Raw genomic sequence first — 21,592 nt, forward strand, 5'->3', positions numbered from 1 at the left:
GGAGGTTGGGGGGGGGGGTCCGTGCAGGGGTGGAGGTTGGGGGTTGGGGAGGGGGTCCGTGCCGGGGTGGAGGTTGGGGAGGAGGTCCGTGCCGGGGTGGAGGTTGGGGGGGGGGTCCGTGCCGGGGTGGAGGTTGGGGGTTGGGGGGGGTCCATGCTGGGGTGGAGGTTGGGGATGGGGTCCGTGCCGGGGTGGAGGTTGGGGGTTGGGGGGGGGGTCCGTGCTGGGGTGGAGGTTGGGGAGGGGGTCCGTGCCGGGGTGGAGGTTGGGGAGGGGGTCCGTGCCGGGGTGGAGGTTGGGGGGGTGTCCGTGCCGGGGTGGAGGTTGGGGGGGGGGGTCCGTGCCGGGGTGGAGGTTGGGGGTTGGGGAGGGGGTCCGTGCCGGGGTGGAGGTTGGGGGGGGGGGTCCGTGCCGGGGTGGAGGTTGGGGGTTGGGGGGGGTCCATGCTGGGGTGGAGGTTGGGGATGGGGTCCGTGCCGGGGTGGAGGTTGGGGGTTGGGGGGGGGGTCCGTGCTGGGGTGGAGGTTGGGGAGGGGGTCCGTGCCGGGGTGGAGGTTGGGGAGGGGGTCCGTGCCGGGGTGGAGGTTGGGGGGGGGGTCCGTGCCGGGGTGGAGGTTGGGGGGGGGGTCCGTGCCGGGGTGGAGGTTGGGGGTTGGGGGGGGGGTCCGTGCTGGGGTGGAGGTTGGGGAGGGGGTCCGTGCCGGGGTGGAGGTTGGGGAGGGGGTCCGTGCCGGGGTGGAGGTTGGGGAGGGGGTCCGTGCCGGGGTGGAGGTTGGGGAGGGGGTCCGTGCCGGGGTGGAGGTTGGGGGGGGGGTCCGTGCCGGGGTGGAGGTTGGGGGTTGGGGGGGGGGTCCGTGCTGGGGTGGAGGTTGGGGAGGGGGTCCGTGCCGGGGTGGAGGTTGGGGAGGGGGTCCGTGCCGGGGTGGAGGTTGGGGGGGGTCTGTGCCGGGGTGGAGGTTGGGGGGGGGGGGTCCGTGCCGGGGTGGAGGTTGGGGGTTGGGGAGGGGGTCCGTGCCGGGGTGGAGGTTGGGGAGGAGGTCCGTGCCGGGGTGGAGGTTGAGGGGGGGGGTCCGTGCCGGGGTGGAGGTTGGGGGTTGGGGGGGGTCCATGCTGGGGTGGAGGTTGGGGAGGGGGTCCGTGCCGGGGTGGAGGTTGGGGAGGGGGTCCGTGCCGGGGTGGAGGTTGGGGGGGGGTCCGTGCCGGGGTGGAGGTTGGGGGGGGGGGTCCGTGCCGGGGTGGAGGTTGGGGGTTGGGGAGGGGGTCCGTGCCGGGGTGGAGGTTGGGGAGGGGGTCCGTGCCGGGGTGGAGGTTGGGGGGGGGGGTCCGTGCCGGGGTGGAGGTTGGGGGTTGGGGGGGGGTCCGTGCTGGGGTGGAGGTTGGGGAGGGGGTCCGTGCCGGGGTGGAGGTTGGGGGTTGGGGGGGGGGTCCGTGCTGGGGTGGAGGTTGGGGAGGGGGTCCGTGCCGGGGTGGAGGTTGGGGACGGGGTCCGTGCCGGGGTGGAGGTTGGGGGGGGGGGGGGGGTCCGTGCCGGGGTGGAGGTTGGGGGGGGGGGGTCCGTGCCGGGGTGGAGGTTGGGGGTTGGGGAGGGGATCCGTGCCGGGGTGGAGGTTGGGGAGGGGGTCCGTGCCGGGGTGGAGGTTGGGGAGGGGGTCGGTGCCGGGGTGGAGGTTGGGGGGGGGGTCCGTGCCGGGGTGGAGGTTGGTGGTTGGGGGGGGGTCCGTGCTGGGGTGGAGGTTGGGGAGGGGGTCCGTGCCGGGGTGGAGGTTGGGGGGGGGTCCGTGCCGGGGTGGAGGTTGGGGGGGGGGGTCCGTGCCGGGGTGGGTGATGGGAGGGCAAATGAGTTGGTCCACCTGGCCAGGTGCCAGCCTCCAACAGTTGGACCCATGCGGTCCATGCCACCTGGCTGGGGGGAGGAGGGGATATGGGCAATGATGACATGTCGTCGTTCCCCTCCCCCCCACCAGGCCGTCATGTTTTCAGACCATCCAGCGATGTTGGCCGCCGTGGTGGCAGCCGCTCATGTCTATGTTGCCCTGGATGAGGAGGAGGAGGAGGAGGAGGAGGAGGAGCGTGCCAGAGAGGCGGAGCAGGCTGCCGCAGAGGGGCAGGCGGCAGCCGCCCAGGCTGGAGGGACACCTGACCGACAGGACGAGGAGGGGGAGGAGGACGTCGCGGCCCCACGGCAACGGAGGCACCCGAGGGCGCCCCGTGTGTACCGGCCCCGGCAGTCATACCAGGACCGGGAATGCAGGAGGAGACTCCGGATGAGCCGGGAAACCGTGGCACACATCTGCCACCTGCTGGCACACCTGTCACCGCGTGGCACTGGCGGGGGACACCCTCTCCCCGTGTCCGTCAAGGTTACGGTGGCCCTGAACTTTTATGCAACGGGGTCATTCCAGGCACCGAGTGGGGACCTGTCCGGCATATCGCAGACATCGGTGCATCGGTGCATCCGGGCAGTGACAGATGCCCTTTATGCCATGGCGCACCGCTACATCCGCTTCCCCGTGGACCGGGCCAGCCAAGATGCCCGGGCCGTGGGCTTCTCTGCCGTTGCCGGGTTCCCCATGGTCCAGGGCGCGATCGATGGGATGCACGTCGCCGTGCGGCCACCTGCAGAGAACAGGGCCGTGTTCACTAATAGGAAGGGGACCTATTCAATGAACGTACAGGTGGTCTGCGACCACCGCATGATGATCCTGCACGTCTGCGCCCGTCACCCAGGCAGTGTACACGACTCATTCGTGTTGTCGCGGTCATCCATCCCCGGCATGTACGAGGGACGCCATCCCCGGCTGAGGGGCTGGTTGCTGGGCGACAGGGGCTACCCATTGCGATCGTGGCTGATGACGCCTATACGGAGGCCACGCAATGAGGCGGAGATCCGCTACAATGATGCCCATGTAGCGACAAGGGGAGTGATCGAGAGGTGCTTTGGCGTGCTGAAGATGCGTTTCAGGTGCCTGGACCTCTCTGGGGGCGCCCTCCAGTATCGGTCAGATAGGGTCGGCCGCATCATTGTGGTGTGCTGCGTCCTGCACAACATAGCCCAGCAGAGGGGCGATGTGCCGCAGGCAGAGGAGGGCGGAGTGGAGGAGCAGCAGGAAGAGGCCCAGTCCTCCCCAGATGAGGGGGATGGGGGCAATGGTCAGGGCAGACGGGGCAGACACAGGCGGGTGGCTGTCCACCGTTACCGGCTGGCCCAGCGGGCACGGGACAGACTGATAGACGCCCGCTTCACTGACTAGATGGGCGTGGGAATCGGGTAGTATGGCCACAGACCGCACACCATGACAACAGCCGACCACCCACACCCCCCACCCATCCACCCACCCAGCACCCTCACCCCCCTCCCCAACCCCACACACCCCACCCGCATGCACACCACCCCCCCACCCCCAATTGCCGATCCACCAGCAGCACAACGGGCCGGGCTCACCCAGTTGCGGGTGGACGCGTGTCTATCGCAGGCCATGGAGAATGATGACAACCCGCCTCCGATGAGCTCCTGGCTCTACATCGTTGGACTATGTCTGACCCATGGCCACAGTACCACCATCCACCCGGACCATCCCTGCATGCGGCTGTGACACTGCAGCGCACGGTCCCGTCCTCTGCCCGGGGATGTTGATGGCGGCCCAGGGGGAAGGGGGCAGACTCACCTGGGGCTGAGGTAAGACCACCCCTCACACACACACTTGCGCTCAACGTACATGACACCCCCGCACACTTTGGACAGAGCACAAAGGCAGCTTCGGTAGGTGTAACATTGACTTTAATAACCAAAGGAGTTCATGCACGTGCCCTCGCCCCTAAAACTCATCTGTGCCCTGCACCCGTGCCAACTTACTCAGTGTCTAATTGTTTGGCCTTACGGGCCCTTTGACTACGTCTACGTGGTTCCCCAGACGGTACAGCAGAACTGGAGGTGGACTCCTGTGATTCCTGCCCTCTGACACTGGATCCCTTTGGCGGCCGTTTCCTGGGGCGTCCTGGCCTAGATGGGCCAGGCTGCGGCCCGGGCGACTGGGATGGCGAGCTGGCAGCCTGTCCTGCCCGTTGCCCACCCGATGCACCTGGGACGGAAGGGGGGGAGTCCGAGGTCTCGCGGTGTACCGGGACCTCCCCTACAGAGGGAGCCGGGACGGACCACACCACCTCCTCCTCCCTCGGGGTGCCCGATGGCCCCCAGGCCTCTACATGGGTGGGGGATGCGAACGGACTGGCCATCCGACGCCCCCCCGACATCTGGCGCTGCCAGTCCTGGAGGCCCGTGCTGGTATCGACAGGGGTCTGCAGGTTTGCAGCCATGGAGCCCAGGGGGTTGTCGAACCCTGTCTGCGACAGTGCGACGCCAGCTCGCACATGGCCACTGGCGCCGATGCCCTCAGCGATGGCCTGCTGAGACTGGGCCATGGCCTGCAGAGACTGGGCCATGGCCTGCTGAGACTGGGCCATGGCCTACTGAGACTGGGCTATGGCGTTGAGCGCCTCTGCCATCTGGCGCTGGCACTGGCTCATGGCCTCCTTTGAGAGGGCAGCCATTTCCTGGGCCACAGACGCCGCCTGCACGGAAGGCCCCAGGCCTCGCAAACCGTTCCCCATGTCTGACACCGTCGCACCCATTGCCTCCACCGCGGACGCCACCCGTGCGGTGTCAGCCTGGGTGGCACGCATGACCGGGACCACTCCCAGCTCCTGGACGCGGGTGGACTCCTCCACCTGCGACCGCAGCCGCCGCAAGCCACCCGTCACCCTATTCGCTCGTCTCCGTGTCGGTGGTTGCATCGGATCTATGTGTGGGTGTGGTAACTGCAGGAACCCGGGATCCATCTGGGCGGCAGATGTTCGCTTGGCCTGGGCTGCCCTCCGACCGCCCGGTCCCTCTGCTGCTCCTACCTCCACCTGCTGTACCGGGACGGCTGTGTTTTGCGCACCAGTGAGTGTACCAGACGCCTCATCACTAAAGTGCCCAACCGTGGTGAGTGTTTCTGCGATGGTGGAGGGTGTTGGTGACAGCAGTGGCGTTGTGTCGTGCTCTTCGTCCCACTCTGAGTCCATGGCACTTTGGGGTGGGGGTTCGTCTCCACCCATCCACTCTGAGTCACTGTCCGGTATTTCGTCTTCCCGGGTAGGGGTGTCCTGGGTAGTGCTGTCCCGGGTAGTGCTGTCCCGGGTACTGCTGTCCCGGGTAGGGGTGTCCTGGGTAGTGGTGTCCCGGGTAGGGGTGTCCTGGATAGTGGTGTCCTGGGTAGTGGTGTCCTGTCTCGGATGTGACGGGGGCCTGTGGCTGCCCCCCTCATCGCTGGGTGGTCGCTCCCGCACGTGACGGGGGTGTCGTCTCCCTGTTGCTCCAGGTCTCTCCGTCTCCCGTGGTGTGCGAGGGGCATCCTGCGGGCGTCGCATGCTGGAGGGTGCGGGTCTCTCCGTCTCCCGTGGTCTCCGAGGGGCATCCTGTGGGCGTCGCATGCTGGAGGGTGCGGGTCTCTCCATCTCCTGTGGTCTCCGAGGGGCATCCTGCGGGCGTCGCATGCTGGAGGGTGCGGGTCTCTCCGTCTCCCGTGGTCTCCGAGGGGCATCCTGCGGGCGGTCTGCATCTGCGGGGATGGGTGCCTGGACGTTTGGTCCTGCGATACACAATGAAGCATGCATGGTTAGACATCAGGCAGTGATCAGGTGATACGGGGGAGGGGGATATAGGGGAGGGGGGATATGGGGACGGGCTGTTGGTGGCTCACTTGCTCGTGGGGCCCCGACCTCTGCATCAGCAACCTCGCGGTCCTCAGGTCCGCCAGCCAGTTCCAGGGCCCTTTCCTCGTGTACGTCAGTGGCCTCTCATCAGCGGGCCCTCCTCCAGTCCTCACATGCTCCCTATTGTTGTGTGCACGCTTCTCCTGGGGGGGGGGGGGGGGGTGGCAGGGGTAAAAGGCAACAGTGTTAGGCAGGTATATGAATGCACGCCATCGGTTGCGCGTGCATTGCAGAGGTTAAGGTTAGGGCTGGATTCACTTGGGGATATGGGGGATATGGGGGAGGGGGGGATATGGGGTATATGGGGGAGGGGGGATATGGGGAATATGGGGGAGGGGGATATGGGGGAGGGGGGATATGGGGGAGGGGGGATATGGGGGATATGGGGGAGGGGGAATATGGGGGATATGGGGGATATGGGGGAGGGGGGATATGGGGGAGGGGGGATATGGGGGATATGGGGGAGGGGGGATATGGGGGATATGGGGGAGGGGGGATATGGGGGAGGGGGGATATGGGGGATATGGGGGAGGGGGGATATGGGGGAGGGGGGATATGGGGGAGGGGGGATATGGGGGAGGGGGGATATGGGGGAGGGGGGAATATGGGGGATATGGGGGAGGGGGGATATGGGGGAGGGGGGAATATGGGGGATATGGGGGAGGGGGGATATGGGGGATATGGGGGAGGGGGGATATGGGGGCGGGGGGAATATGGGGTATATGGGGGAGGGGGGGATATGGGGGAGGGGGGGATATGGGGGAGGGGGGATATGGGGGATATGGGGGAGGGGGGATATGGGGGATATGGGGGAGGGGGGATATGGGGGTTATGGGGGAGGGGGGATATGGGGGAGGGGGGGATTTGGGGGAGGGGGGATATGGGGGATATGGGGGAGGCTCACCCTGCCTGCTCTGACGAGGTCGTTCACCTTCTTGTGGCACTGGGTGCCTGTCCGTGGTGTTAGGGCCACAGCGGTGACGGCCTCTGCCACCTCCCTCCACAGACGCCGGCTGTGGCGTGGGGCAACTCTGCGGCCGTGCCCGGGATACAGGGCGTCCCTCCTGTGCTCCACCGCGTCCAGGAGCGCCTCCACATCGCGTGACTCGAACCTCGGGGCTGAGCGACGGCCAGCCATCAAGTCGGGTGTTGCGGTCGGCTGTTCCGGTCGGGTGGGGGGGAGCTGCGCGGCCTTATGAGCCGTCACGCCGTGCAGCGCGGACTTTCCGCCGATAATGGGGAATTTCGCCCCAGAACTCTGGAGTTCCCTTTGGATTCTTCATCCCTCCCTCTGGTTGATCTTCCTCCACTTTAACTTTTGCTTGTATCTCATTGGATAACTGCACCACTGTATCCTGTTGTGAGTCGCAATGATCTTCTGTCGCCTCGCTATCTGGAACGTACAGCCGCTCAGCTAGGTTCAGGGCCTCACACGCATCAGCTCTTATGATGGACCTGCGTTTCGTGTCCACAATGGAAAATGGTATTGTGTGACCTCTGCTGTGTACCTATGCTTCGAGTTCACATACACCCAGCGTCTCAATCTCATTCCCACTGTAGTTTGTCAGCAGTCTCGTCTGATTGACGACTTTTGGTTTAACATGCAGCCTGTGCAAATCGGACAGACTGAGGAGGTTGGCCCTCGCTCCCGTGTCGAGCTTGAATTTTGTCAATGTGTCACTCAGCATCACTGGAATTGTCCATCTATCTTCGATGGACTCAGCTCCACCATGACTATTCTCACAACTGGTCAGTAAGACATCAGTTTTCATATTTGGACGCATCACGTCCTTGGTTGAAATCAGATCAACAAAAAATAATTCTTCAAGGGGCATCTCGTCAATTGCATTGACTGACCCTGTTTGGTCCACTGTTGGAAGCAAAAAACATTGCTTTTCAAAATGATTTGTATGGCCACACTTGGAACATACTTTCCCAAATGCTGGACATTGCCCTGGACCATGATGATCGCTGCATCGCTGGCACAGGATGGCGGACCCGGTTGGCCACTTAAGATGGCCGCCCGCACTGAGACCATGGGCTGGATTCTCCCAAACTGGGGCTATGTCCTCATGCCGGCGTAAAAACAATGGTGCTGCACTCCCCAGTTTCCTGCAAAAAATAAAAGGCGATTCACTTACCTTCAGGGGGCTAGCTGGGACCCGGGGAGCTTCACGCAGCTTTGGCTGCAGATACGGGCGCCCACACTTCCAGTTCCGAGTCTGCGCAAGCGCACGGCGGCGGCCTCCATCTGCCGCACCGAGAGCCATGGCAAACTCGGACCGTGGACCAACACGAACAAACTATGGCGCCCCAATCGGCCGCGCGCCACTGCATTGGACCGGCCCGATCGCTGCCCCGGCCGCCCATAAGGCCGCCCCGGTTTTTCATCCCCCCGCTCCCCACCGCCGCGCGAGAGTCCTAACCGGCCATACCACATTAGTTCCACGCCGTCGGGAACTTGGCTGGTCGGGAGCGGAGTATCGCTGGGAGGGCCTCTGGCAACGGCCCCTCAGCCGCGTGGCGGAATTCGTGGATGCACGATTCTCTGGGGCCCGGAGAATCGCCAGAGCGGCGTCGGGCCCGATTCGGTCGGGAACTTTGATTCTCCGCCCCCGTGCCAAACGCTATTTTGGCGCGGGGCTGTGGAGAATCCAGCCCCATGTTTTTTAATTGAACTGCTTCACAGTGCTGATGGTGCTGGCATGGTCTTCCAAAATGGCACCAAAATGTTTCAAGTTGAGCGTTCTAATCTGCTGTGCAGCCAGCTCACTTGCATGGCAGATCCTGATAGCATTTTTTAATTTTGGGTCTTCTTCCTGGAACAATCTCTCACAGAGTTTATCATTCGATATTCCAAACACTATTTGGTCGTGGGTCATCCATGAATTCAGATTACTGAAATTGCAGGACTGCGCCTTCAGTGCAAGTCAGTTATAAAGCTATCAAAAGATTCACTGCTTTTTGGGTACCCGCCCGAAATATGCAACGCTCAAATGTTTCGTTTTTTTCTTTGGAGAGCAATGCCGATCAAAGTATTTTATGACCTCATTGTAGTTCTTGCTTTCCTCTTCGCTGTGGAAAGCGATGGTATTGTATATTTCTATTGCTTGAGGACCTGTTACCGGGAGCAGAAACACAATATGCCTCTCATTAGGCTGTGTCTGCAGACCAAGGGCTGCAACATAGAGTCTAAATTGTTGCTTGAAAACATGACAATTTCTATCTACGTTACCCGAGACTTAAAGCTGCTGTGGTGCCTTCAAATCTTCCATCTCAAACTTCACCAACTTTTGTTGTGTTGAGTTGCAGATGGCCATAGTTCATCAGGTCAGTGGAAGAATCTTCTCTTTTCGTTCTTCAGCCTATTTCACCCATGTCTTCTCTGTCATTATCTTTAAATGCTCTGCTCTCCTGGTACCATGTTGTGTTCTGTCATATAACCATTGTAATGATATACATAAAACATCTAGTTGTTTAAACAGAAAGGTGATTTTTTTTTTTTTTAAATGTTTTTTATTCTCCTCCATTTTCACATTTTCTCCCACATTTACATCCATCAACAATAAACAATAATCAGCAAGATATGTCAGTCCCCATAATAACAACGATCCCATCTACCCACCAAACCCCAAACCTCAACCCGCATGTTTACATAAACAAATGACAAAAAGGAATCAGGGATTACCCGTAGTCACCCTTAATCTTACACAGCTCCCAACCCCACCCCCACCCCCCCCCCCCCCCCCCCCACCCCAGGCCTCCAGCTCCTCCCGTCCACTGCCTCTTGTAAAACTCCTCCCCCCAACCTCGGTTCCTTCCCCCCCCAACTTTCCACCCCGGCTAGACCACTCGGACCCTGTTCTGCCAGGCTCCGATGGCCGCAGCCCCTCCCCCCACCTCACTCCCGTGCACTGGCCAGCTTAAACCGGCCAGCGTGGAGACCTCCGCCCGGGTCCCTTTCCCACTTGCCCGGCCCCAGCAAAGCCCAAAGATCCCCTTTTAGTACACAAACCCCACATATCCACCTACACCCCAAAGAACTCCCATTTCGAGTGAAAATCCCGTCCCTTCCCTTGTCCAAATATATACCACATTGGCTCCTTTAATCTCTACACCCGCGCGCAGTGATACAAAAAAGAAGAAAATACAGTCATGAGGTTACATCGGCACATGTCCATTCCTCAATTTGTCAGTTCTGCCACAGTCCTTCTGCTTTCGCAAACTCCTCCGCTGCTTCCGCCGTTCCAAAATAAAAGTCCCTGAGCTTGTAAGTCACCCTCAGCTTCGCTGGATATACAATGCCGCACCGCACCTTGCTAATGTACAGTGCCCTCTTCACCCGGTTGAAGGCAGCCCGCCTCCTTGCCAGCTCCACTGTAAAGTCCTGGTACACACGTATACCAGCTCCAGCCCACTGCACCACCCGCTTCTGCTTGGCCCAACTCAGGACCTTCTCCTTCACCCTGTACCTACGGAAGCACAGAGTCACTGCCCTTGGCGGCTCACACGCCTTTGGTACAGGCCTCCACGACCGATGAGCCCGATCCAGTTCATATCGGGAGGGATCCTCCCCCTCCCCCAATAGTTTTGCCAGCATCGCGGCAAAATACTCAGTCGGCTTCGGTCCTTCAACTCCTTCAGGCAGCCCCACAATCCTCAAGTTCTGTCGCCTGGATCTATTTTCCAGGTCTTCCATTTTTCCTCGCAGATCCTTGTTAGTATCATCACCTTCCGCATCTCTTTCCCCATCGAGGCAAGTTGATCACCGTGCTGCAATAACGTCTCCTCCACTTCCTTCAGTGCCTCCCCTTGCTCTCGCACCTCCGCCACTGCGCTCGCCACCTCCATCCTCACCGGGGAAACCGCCTCCTCCACCAGCACACTCAAAACCTCCCTCATCTCCTTCCTCATCGTCTCCATACATTTCGCAATCTGCACCAACTGCTTTTCAAATTCCGCAGCCATCACCTTAGTTATTTCTTCAGCCGTAAGCAGTGCGGCCTTCCCTGGTGCTCCAGCCTCCATTTTTCCTGGTGACCCCGCGGTGACCTTTCCACTCCCCGACGGACCTCCAGCTGGGATTTTTTCGGCCGTTTCTTTGCTCACCCTCAACATTTTTCTTTTGGGTTTTTTCCCTCCTGTGTCTTCACTGTGCCTCCTCCGTGCCTTCTCCCTGCTTCTGGCGCCTCCGTGGACCCTGGGACCGGGCTTAAAGCCCCGAAAATGCCGTTCCCGAGCGGGAGCCCTCCATTGTGCGGCCGCCTCCCGCCCGCCGTCACCGGCAGAAAGGTGATTTATTAACAACCACGTGCAAAGATAAGCAACAAATTATTATACAGACACTGGCTACTAAATGAATTCAATGAATTCTTCTGGAGCTACTCTAAGTGCGACTATCCTCTCACACGTCTTACTACCAACTGCGGCGGTATCTCAAGTCACATGATAGATGTCTGGCACCACCAGCTGGTTGGAGGTCGCATTGCTAACTCTATACAGAACAGTGTACAGGCATATCACCACAGATGATCCATTGCCTCCGCCGAACAACTGTTGAAATTAAATATTGACAGAGACAGCTGATTGCCCAGCACCAATTTAACTTAACAAGTTGCCATGTGAGACATTTGTTTTTCTGCCATAGACATCATCACCAAGATGTTACCAACATTGGAGGGACCTGTTGACTAAGGCACCAATACAGTGAATACCTAGGTGAGAAAGTGCCTGCATCTGAATATCTATCTATGTTAAATCACATTTTATGTTGTCTCCTAACATGAGGGCCAATGTGGAGAGTCGAACAATTTGAACTTCTCTGCTGCTTACGTACTTCTTGCTGACTATTCTGACAGCAAAGGTTTCTTACAAACTGAAATGTGGACTTTCTTTTCTGTCAAGTTTGAGTAGCCCAAGACTAACAATTAAACTTGATTTTTGATGAATCTCCTTTTACAGGAGGTATGCCTGCTGCGTCTGTTCCCGGGAAAATAAAAAAGATCATGTATTGGGCCACATTTTCCAAGCTAGACTACACCACTGGACTGATTTATTTATATATAAAAGAAGACACAGAAACATTGCGATGTTTCCAAAATACTAAACAGTCCAATGCTTCAATGAGAATCTAGAAATCGGTCCACAAGGAGTTAATGCAGTCTTTTTTAAGAACTCCTTTCTTACAACTTCCTGGACTGTAACATTCCTTAAGATGCATTCACTAAGCCTTCTGTCTCCTCAGTATATAATCCACAGTCTTTTGGGATAAGATGTTACATAAAGTACAGGAGCTAGCAAAACCTAATGAGCTTGGTTGCCTTTGCCGAGCTAAAGACTCGCAGCTAGAACTGCAATATTTATGCTGCAGCATATCGTTGACACAAAACCATTCCAATTGAAGTAATCCAGCAAATAAAATGTTAACAGTCTTCCCACCTTTGTAGACAATAAGATAACAACTTGCTCATCGTGAGGCCTTGCATATTTTATGCAGCGGACTGTACTGGAAAATTCCAATTTTATCCCAACAAAATTCTGCATCCTTTAATATTTTAAACATCTCGCCCAAGCCTTAGACGTGGCTTTATCTTAACAGGCCTGTTCTGGTCAAAAGAATGTTTTCCCTTTCATAGCTAACCTTGCTGTATCCTCTCCTCTCCTCCATTTTGTACTTAACAAAGAAGGATCCTCTGTTTTATAGTTTTGCAAGGGGAAACCATGTCAAACTTTTAAAAAAATCTCCATGGACATATATATCCCAATTATTCTGCTCAATGAAACTTAGTGTCAGGCAACTTACAGATTGCATGATTAAAATGTTGCTAAAATGTTATGGACAAAACCAATAGACTTTCCAATATGTTTGGTTGCCCAGAAACATGCTGTCCCTAACAAAGAAAATATTTCTGGGACCACTAAACCCATTTCTTTCCAGTATGTTATTTGTGGTGTGGTATATGAAATTATCTGTTTGCTCAGAAGATCTTTTTAATTACTTAGAAATAAATATATAACATTCTCTGTTAAAGGCTGGTAGCAAACAACAGATGCAATGATTAGAGATGTTTTAAAAATTTGCCAAGTATCAACGACTGTGAGGTTGCGGGAGGATTGGTAGAATATTAAGAATTGTAATCAGGTGGGAAACTTTGCTGGTAAGGTGGAACGTAACATGCTGTATTGTGTCACAAATGTATTTAAATGCGGTTCAACCTGAAATGTCTAAGATGGTTTTTCAAAATCAAGTGAGAAGTGCTTTTGGATTTTTGAGTTTGGATGGTGGCAGTATAGTGCACAGTGTGCAGCAATAGTCACTCCATTGTCCAAAAAGAAAGGCAGCACAACACCTCCCAGTTGCCCCATATTTGAATATAATAGAATTAGAAACTGCTGAACACGTACTGCTGCTGAAACAAGTTTGCGAACCAAGTTTCTGAAGCGTGGACAAAACTGTCAAATAAGCAGAACTGCTTTTGATCGTGAATTTAATAAGTCTCAAATTCCATCAAGGTCTGCTTGTCTTAGGGTAACAGTGGTATAATTGGTAGCTTGACAACTTACAAGTAACTCGGGGCTTAATTTTGCCCTTTTGTGCTTGGGGCAAATCTTATTTGCCTGTCGGCAATGCAGTCTGCCCAGAGGAGAACTGCAAAATGGCATGTGCAGTTTTTTTTTTTCATACCTTCCGCTGGTGCAAGAGCTAGCGAGCTAGCTTCAGGGCATATGGGAGGAAGCAGCTGGTAAAAGAGTAGGGCTGGGGAGATGCTGCAGTAGGGTAATTTGTGCAACTCCCAAACTCTAGGATCAGTGTGTAGACAAGTCCAAGCTGGCAAAGGCCATGTTTGCATGCATTGACTAGTTTATTCTTTCCGATAGAGGAACAGCAACCTAGCAAACGAGCACTGCTGTAACTTTCAAAAGTCAACATTTGAATCGTAGAATCACGGAATCTGATAGCACAAAAGAAGGCCATTCAATGTCTGTGCTGCTTCTTGGAAAGAGTTATCCAGTTAATCCCATTTCCTCTGCTCTTTCCCTATAACCCCTGTAAATTTTGCTCCTTAAAGTCTTTATCGGATTCTCTTTTGCAACTGATTATTGTATTTGCTTCCATCACTCTGTTAGGCAGTAAATTCCAAAATGCAACAAGCCACTATGAAAACATTATTATCGGAATGTTCCTTCTGGTTCCTTTGCCAATCGATTTATCTCCTGCCACTGCAAAATAGTTTACATTTACTGCGTCAAAACCCTTCATGATTTTGAACACCTTTATCAAATTTTCCCTTTGTCTTCTCTGCTCTCCTTAACTCCAGTTTCCCAGTGAAATAATTATATGCATCCATTCATTCTTTGAGAAATCTTGGTACAGCTGTTAATTCCTTAATACCTGGCAGTCTGAAAAAATTGTTTGGGGTTCTTGTCCGGTATCCTAACAAGTTTTGGGGGTCTGGTCTGGTATCCTAACAAAACTCAAAAAGGCATTTTCCCTGGAAGTGGCCCCTGGTTGCTGAGAAACATCTCATTCTTTCCCGAAGCTTGTGTATACTTTTCCTGTCGTAAATTCACTCTCAGCAAAATAGAATCACAGTTTGAACCGAAAGCAAAAGCCCCCATACATGCAAACACCTTTGTTTAACATGAATCTAACTAGAGTTGTACCCTTGCCTTTCTGTAAAATAAATTTAGAGTACCCGCTTTTTTTTTCCAATTAAGGGGCAATTTTAGCGTGACCAATTCAACTACCCGTCACATCATTTTGGGTTGATGTGAAGACCCACTCAAACAAGGGGAGAATGTGTAAACTCCACATGGACAGTGACCCAGAGCCAGGATTGAACCGGGTCCGCAGTGGCGAGAGGCAGCAGTACTAACCACTGTGCCACCGTGCTGCCCTCAAGTTGTATCCTTTCCTACACCAGCACACTAAACTAAACCCATTTAAATCTATACCTTATTTCAAATATTTACAAATATAGATCACTGCAACCTACCTTTGTTTGCGAACACATCCTCTGTGTAGACAATGCTATTTTAACAATTATTGGTGTATCTTAGAGCTGGAGAAGCTATATGAGAGAACTGTTCTGGTGTTCTGTTACAGACACATGAAATGTTTTTGACACAGGAAGAGGCCACTTGGCCACTTTGTCTGTGCTAGCTGTTGTGATTTGGGCAGCACGGTAGCATATTGGTTAGCACTATGACTTCATCGCACCAGGGTCCCAGGTTTGATTCACGGGTCACTGTCTGTGCGGAGTCTGCACGTTCTCCCCGTGTTTGCGTGGGTTTGCTCCGGTTTCCTCCCACAGTCCAAAGATGTGCAGGTTAGGTGGATTGGCCACGCTAAATTACCCTTAGTGTCCAAAAAGGTTAGGTGGGGTTACTGGGTTACGGGGATAGGGTGGAGATTTGGGTGCTCTTTCCAAGGGTCGGTGCAGACTCGATGGGCTGAATGGCCTCCTTCTGCACTGTAAATTCAATGGCTATGTCTATGTGGCAAATGTGTTATTCCTGGTGCAAAAAACAGACTGATCACTAAAATAGTCATGTCAGAAAGGAAGCGTCTTGAAAGAACTAGAAAACAAGGTCACTTTATATTTAAACCTAATGTTGACTTGAAGAAAATTAAATGTGATATTTTAATTTCATGGCAATTAAATTAAATGGGACAATTGCAATATAATAGATGATGATCAAATGGAAACATAGCAGATTAGGTCTTACAGTTATGAGAAAATGAGAAGGCATGGAAGTTAGGGAAAAGCCATTGGGTTTGTGGTCCATAACTAGTGCGGCTACTGCAAAATCTTGGAGTCCTGAGGAAGAAAACCATTCATGTATAAAACTCCAAAGGAGAGAAAATCCTCCTTAACAGTCTAGCGAAACTTGAAAATATTGTCCAGGATGCATAATTCAACCGTTCTATAAAATGTTTGATAATTTAGACAAATGCCTGTTGTAATTGTCTTCAGTTCTCTCTGATAATGAGATAGGATGAAAGTGACCTGTTCTCATCCACTATAATTCCCACATTGTAGCAGTAACTACGTTTCAAAAATACTTCATGGATTCTATGCTGCTTCGGGGGCATCCTGAAGTTGCAAAAGGTGCTATCGGTGCAAGCCTTTTTTTTCTTCTCTAAAGGGACAAATCCCAATTTGTTTTTCACACTTTTGAGCATTTTTAAAACCTGGACGATATTCCCGCTCAATCAGTTTTGTTTCCAATAAAAGCCTGCCTTGACCTCAGAGTCACCAGTAAAACAAGAATGTTGCCTGAATAACGGGGATAATTGGAGGTCATGTTGCATTATATTCTGAGTGAGATGCTAAAGCAGGGCATCATGTTGGAAGGAAGACTGAAGCAGATGTATGTCTTGTCAGATTGACGAGCAATCCCAAAAATTCCGCTCCTGGTTGATTCTGAGAATCTGAAATTATGCAATGGGATTGTTGTATATGACTACATAGCAATTTCTTTGGAAATCCCTCCATTTGCTTTTAACACTTACTTTAAACAGGTCAATGCCAGCTGAAGAGCAGAGAGAGGTGTTTTATACAAGTGTTTGCTGTACAATTGTATCACTTGTAATTACAGGGCCTTTTAATAACTACTTCAAATTTGAAGTAGTCACAAATATCGACAACAGATTTCAACAACATTGGCTACATTGCAGCAATAAATGTATTCCTTAGTTTGCAAACAAGTGATTAGTCAGTGATAAAGGAAGAAGGACTTTGGGCGAGATGTTGTGCCTGACATGACCTTACATGCCAACCATGAAGTACTCATAGCATCCACAGGAACAAAAATAAATAAATTATTAAGAGATATTAAAGAGATGGACAGAGGAGTGGATTAGACATTTGTTAAAGTTCATCTCTATCAGCAACAGACTATTTAAGGCTACGGTGAAAGACATGTCGTTTGTAAACTTGACGCCAAACTTCTGAAGCAACACCACTCTACTCGAAACTCCGTCAGGGCAGGATACTCCCAGGAGTAGAGTGGAAACGTTTTAGGAATTTCAATACATTCCTGAAGAGGTCTAACATCCCAGCCAAGTCATGGGAGTCTCTGGCTTGTGACAGCTATGCTAAAATGAAGCATAGAATTCCTACAATGCAGAAGGAGGCCATTGAGCCCATCAATTCTGCACCAACCCTATGAAAGAGCGAACCTTACCTAGGCCCACTCCCCCCGCCCTATCAATGTAATCCCACCTAACCTGCTCATATTTGGACACTAAGGGACAATGTGGCATGGGCAATCCAACTAACCTGCACATCTTTGTACACTAGGGATCAATTTAGCACGGCCATTCCACCTAACCTGCACATCTTTGGACTGGTTCATTTGGGAAGGCACCACCAACATCGAGAGACTTCATCAGGAACATACAGAGGTGAAGTTGGTATTGGAGAGAGTACACAAACCTCCAAACAACTCATCCATCTGATCCATCAAGAACCACCTGGCACTCATGTGACAGGGTCTGCAGACTGTACATTGAATTCATCAGCCATCTCAGGACACATCGGACTGGAGTGGACGCAAGTCAATGGACTGCCTAAGAAGGGGATTTAAGCCCAACCAAAGGAATACTAGGTTGAAAACATTGTTGTAATATAATATCAATGGGAACGATAATGGCGGAGTTCTCCCAAGGCCCTACCGGTATGTTCCATGGTGGGCAGGGGGTGGAGAATTTGATAGTAGTGCAAAAATCGGTTTCATGCTGGCGTGAATTTCCTTTTTTAAAATAAATTTAGAGTACCCAATTAATTTTTTCCAATTAAGGGGCAATTTAGTTTGGCCAATTCACCTAGCCTGCACATCTTTGGGTTGTGGGGGCGAAACCCACGCAAACACGGGGACAATGTGCAAACTCCACACGGACAGTGACCCAGAGCCGGGATCGAACCTGGGACCTCGGCCGTGAGGCAGCAATGCTAACCATGCTGCCCTCTGGCGTGAATTTCTTGTCCTATTTTCCGTGGGTGCCCACAATGGCAGATCAGTAAACCTGCTGGAGGTCAGCGGGAAACTTTTTTGGATCCTGCTAATAGGATGCAGATGAAAGCCAGACTGGAATCTTCCACCCACACCTGATTCTCCGTGATGCCAGCTGGAAAACATGCCAGGCCAAAACATGCCTGGAGCAAAGTGCTGTATACAAATCTGAACTCACCTGAACTGGCAGCCTGGGGCTGCCTCTCGAGTTCAGAATGGAAGCCGCCAGTGACCCAGGACACTGGAACACCACAGCCGAGGCTGGGGAAGCATCTGTCAAGCGGAATTTCTGGATTACGTGTCATCGACGAGCCTCAGAGTGTCCCTGGAAATCTTCTTTCTCAGACGTTCCAGCTTCAGAGTGTTCCCACGGATCCATCTTAATATTCAGGTGGTCCACCTTTTTTCTTTAATAGTGGGCCAGTGATGTCGGGCACCTTTCCAATATGGTGCCCGGATACGCTGGCGGACTCTGGGTCATCAAGCCTGACTTTTCATGGAATATGGCACAAAACACCCAATTGCATATTAATGATATTGGGGCAGGAAGGATTTTCTGCCCTCCCACCCCCTTGCCCCCCCCCCCCCAGCCTGTACTGCAGCAACGGGGATGGCCTGCTATTGGTCGGTGGAGGGATATTCCGATCCCGCCGCTGTCAACGAGGTTTCCTGTTGTCCGTACCCTCCGCTGCTGGGGAACCTGCTGTGGGGGGGGGGGTTACCGTATGTGGGACTGGAAGAGCCCGCCCACAGGAACGGCCTGAAATTCCCACCTATCGTGTGCTTTCCTGCTGTTCTCCATGACAGGAAACACTCCGGGCGGGATTGTCTGATGCGCCAACTGCGTTTTTGGGCACAGCGAGCCCCCGCCGGCAGCGGGATTCTCCGTTGTCTGGGGTTTCTCATTGTGGCCACCCCTCGCCTTTAGGAAACCCACGCGGGTGGGTGCGCTGTCGGCGGACCAGAGGACATGTGCTGTCCGTGCCCCAGCCCCGGCATGGGACAATCCCAGAGGGGAGAATTCTGTCCAAATTCTGGGAGTTGATGTATGTTCATAGAAGAAGGCCATAACTAGAACATTATTTTTAGCTGGACCAATTTTCTAACTTTGAAAACAGGAAAGTTGGAGAAATAGGGGTAATTTTCCACTTTGCTGCTTGACTGGTAATCTGGGTTTTAGTAACTAACAAACTTTCTTTTCTTTGACTCACTAAATTGTCTCCTTACAAAAAGGAAATACATTTGTATTGGGAAAGGTTATCCACCGAGAAAGGACTTAAATAAACCTTTGTTGCGACCAACTGAAGAAGTTGGAAAAAAGGACTTATTCCTCCTCACCCGGTCAAAACAAGGTGACAATCCAGCAGACTGCTCTGTGCTGGATGGTGTGGAGCGTTTGGAGTGTTGTTGGAACCTGGGCCGGGATTCTCCCCTACCCGGCAGGGCGGGGGGTCCCGGCGGGATGGGGTGGCGGGAAACACTCTGGCGTCAGGATTCCGCACCTTTAGGGGCCAAGCCCTCACCTTGGGGGGCTAGGCCCGCGCCGGAGTGGTTGGTGCACCGATGGCCGGTGGGACAGGCCTTTGGCGCCACGCCACCCGGGGCCGAAAGGACTTTGCTGGCCGGCGGACGTCTGCGCATGCGTGGGAGCGTCAGCGGCTGCTGACGTCATCCCCGCGCATGCGCGGGGGGGGGGGGGTGCGGGTGTCTCTTACTCGTCGACCATGGTGAAGGCTATGGCCGAGGTGGAGGGAAAAGAGTGCGCCCACGGCACAGGCCCGCCCGTGGATCGGTGGGCCCTGATCGCGGGCCAGGCCACCGTGGGGGCACCCCCTGGGGCCAGATCACCCCGCGCCGCCCCCCCAGGACCCTGGAGCCCGCCCGCGCCGCCTAGTCTCGCCAGTAAGGTTTGATTCTCGCTGGCGGGACAGGCATTCCAGCAGCGGGACTTCGGCCCATCGCGGACTGGAGAATTGCCGGGGGGGGGGGGCCGCCGACCGGCGCTGCGCGATTCCTGCCCCCGTTGAATATCCAGTGCCTGAGAATTCGGCAGCCGGCGGGGGCGGGATTCACGCCAACCCGGGCCCGGCGATTCTCCGACCCCGCATACTTTATGTGATGCTATTTACGCCGTGACCATTCTGGTGTATAATACCTAGAAATACACTGCAATGTGTCAATTGGTTTTGTTTCAGAGGCATGGAATTACACTCAATTAATACAGAAGATCTGGAGCTCTAAATATAGACTACAACTATGCATGAAAATTGTAAAATTCATTAATTGCTGGAAGGGATAGCAATCACTTCATTAACTGTGCAGAAGCTTTGCCAGAATGAAACTCTTTATGTAATATGTCTACGCCAGCTGTAATTCCATCTGAATAACCATGCACAAAAGGTAACTATCGCCTTGCATTTGTTTTCCCCTTTTCCAAACTAGGCCAGAATGGGCTGAAATTACATCTGTGTTCGTGCACGTCACGTGATTCCTCCTGTGCTCATGATTCTCACCTCATTGTTTGGTATGCAAAGGGGAGGAAGTCATGATTCAGTTGTGAAGAGCTGTGGTGAGATCATAGAGAGACCCTTGTTCAGTTTCGGGCACCGCACCTCAGGAAGGATAAATGTGCCTGGGAGGGGGTGGAATGCAGAATGATGCCACGCTTAGAGGGTTGCACCATGAGGGCGGGCTGCATAGACTTGAGTTGGTGTGTTAAAAGTTGAAGGGTTGGTGTAATTGAGGCCTTTAATACATTGAGAGGATTTGAGAAGGGAAACTATTTCTTTCAGTGAGAAAACAAGAACCAAGGAACATGATGAGACTAGAGCCAAACCATTCAGTGGCGAGATCAGGAAGCACCTCTATCGTGCCGAGGGTATGAGAAATTTGGATCTCTTCCCCCATGCTCTCAATGCTAAGACATTTGGAACTTTCAAGATTGTGTTTTGTTACTTAATGATCATTAGGAGGAGAGGTGTGCAGCAAACATAGGGAACTGGATTTGAGGTGAAGATGAATTGTGATCTAGTCGAATGGTGGAGTAGGCCTGAGAGGCTGAATGGGCTACTCCCATTCCTGATGTACCTGAGTAGTACAAAAGATGTAGTTAGAGTTGCCATCCCTCCAGGATTGTCCACGAGTTTTCAGGAATGATAAATTAATCGCTCGGGCATTGCGTGCTCCGAACAATCTGGATGAAAAGCCCTTGGAGCGCTGAAAAAAGTTTTCAATATTTTCTCTGAATACTTTTTATTTATTAGTTATAAAATAATGCGGATTGTTTGTGGTGTATTACGAGTTGGAAAGTCATGTGAAACAGAACTGGCAACCCTAATTGTAGGTCGGGTGTTTGTCATAATATACACCAGTATATCATGGTGCAGACACACACACTGATGGACACACAGCGGGACCAATCAACACACACAACACCGCAGCCAATCACCAGTTAGAGCACACTAACTATAAATGAAATGAAATGAAAATGAAAATCGCTTATTGTCACAAGTAGGCTTCAATGAAGTTACTGTGAAAAGCCCCTAGTCGCCACATTCCGGCTCCTGTTCGGGGAGGCTGTTACGGGAATTGAACCGTGCTGCTGGCCTGCCTTGGTCTGCTTTCAAAGCCAGCGATTTAGCCCTGTGCTAAACAGAGGGCATCAGTTCTCCTGCTCATTCGGGATGCAGCCTCTCAGAAGGACAGAGCTTACAGCTTACAGCACTGATCTTCACCATGTGCTGAGTGCATAGACTGGTTAGGACAGGCATAGGTCTTTAGTTTAATCTAACATTGTGTTAACCCACAGTGAAAGTATGTT

Source organism: Scyliorhinus torazame, chromosome 22 (genome assembly GCF_047496885.1).
Source record: "Scyliorhinus torazame isolate Kashiwa2021f chromosome 22, sScyTor2.1, whole genome shotgun sequence".
In the NCBI taxonomy this organism is placed as follows: domain Eukaryota; kingdom Metazoa; phylum Chordata; class Chondrichthyes; order Carcharhiniformes; family Scyliorhinidae; genus Scyliorhinus; species Scyliorhinus torazame.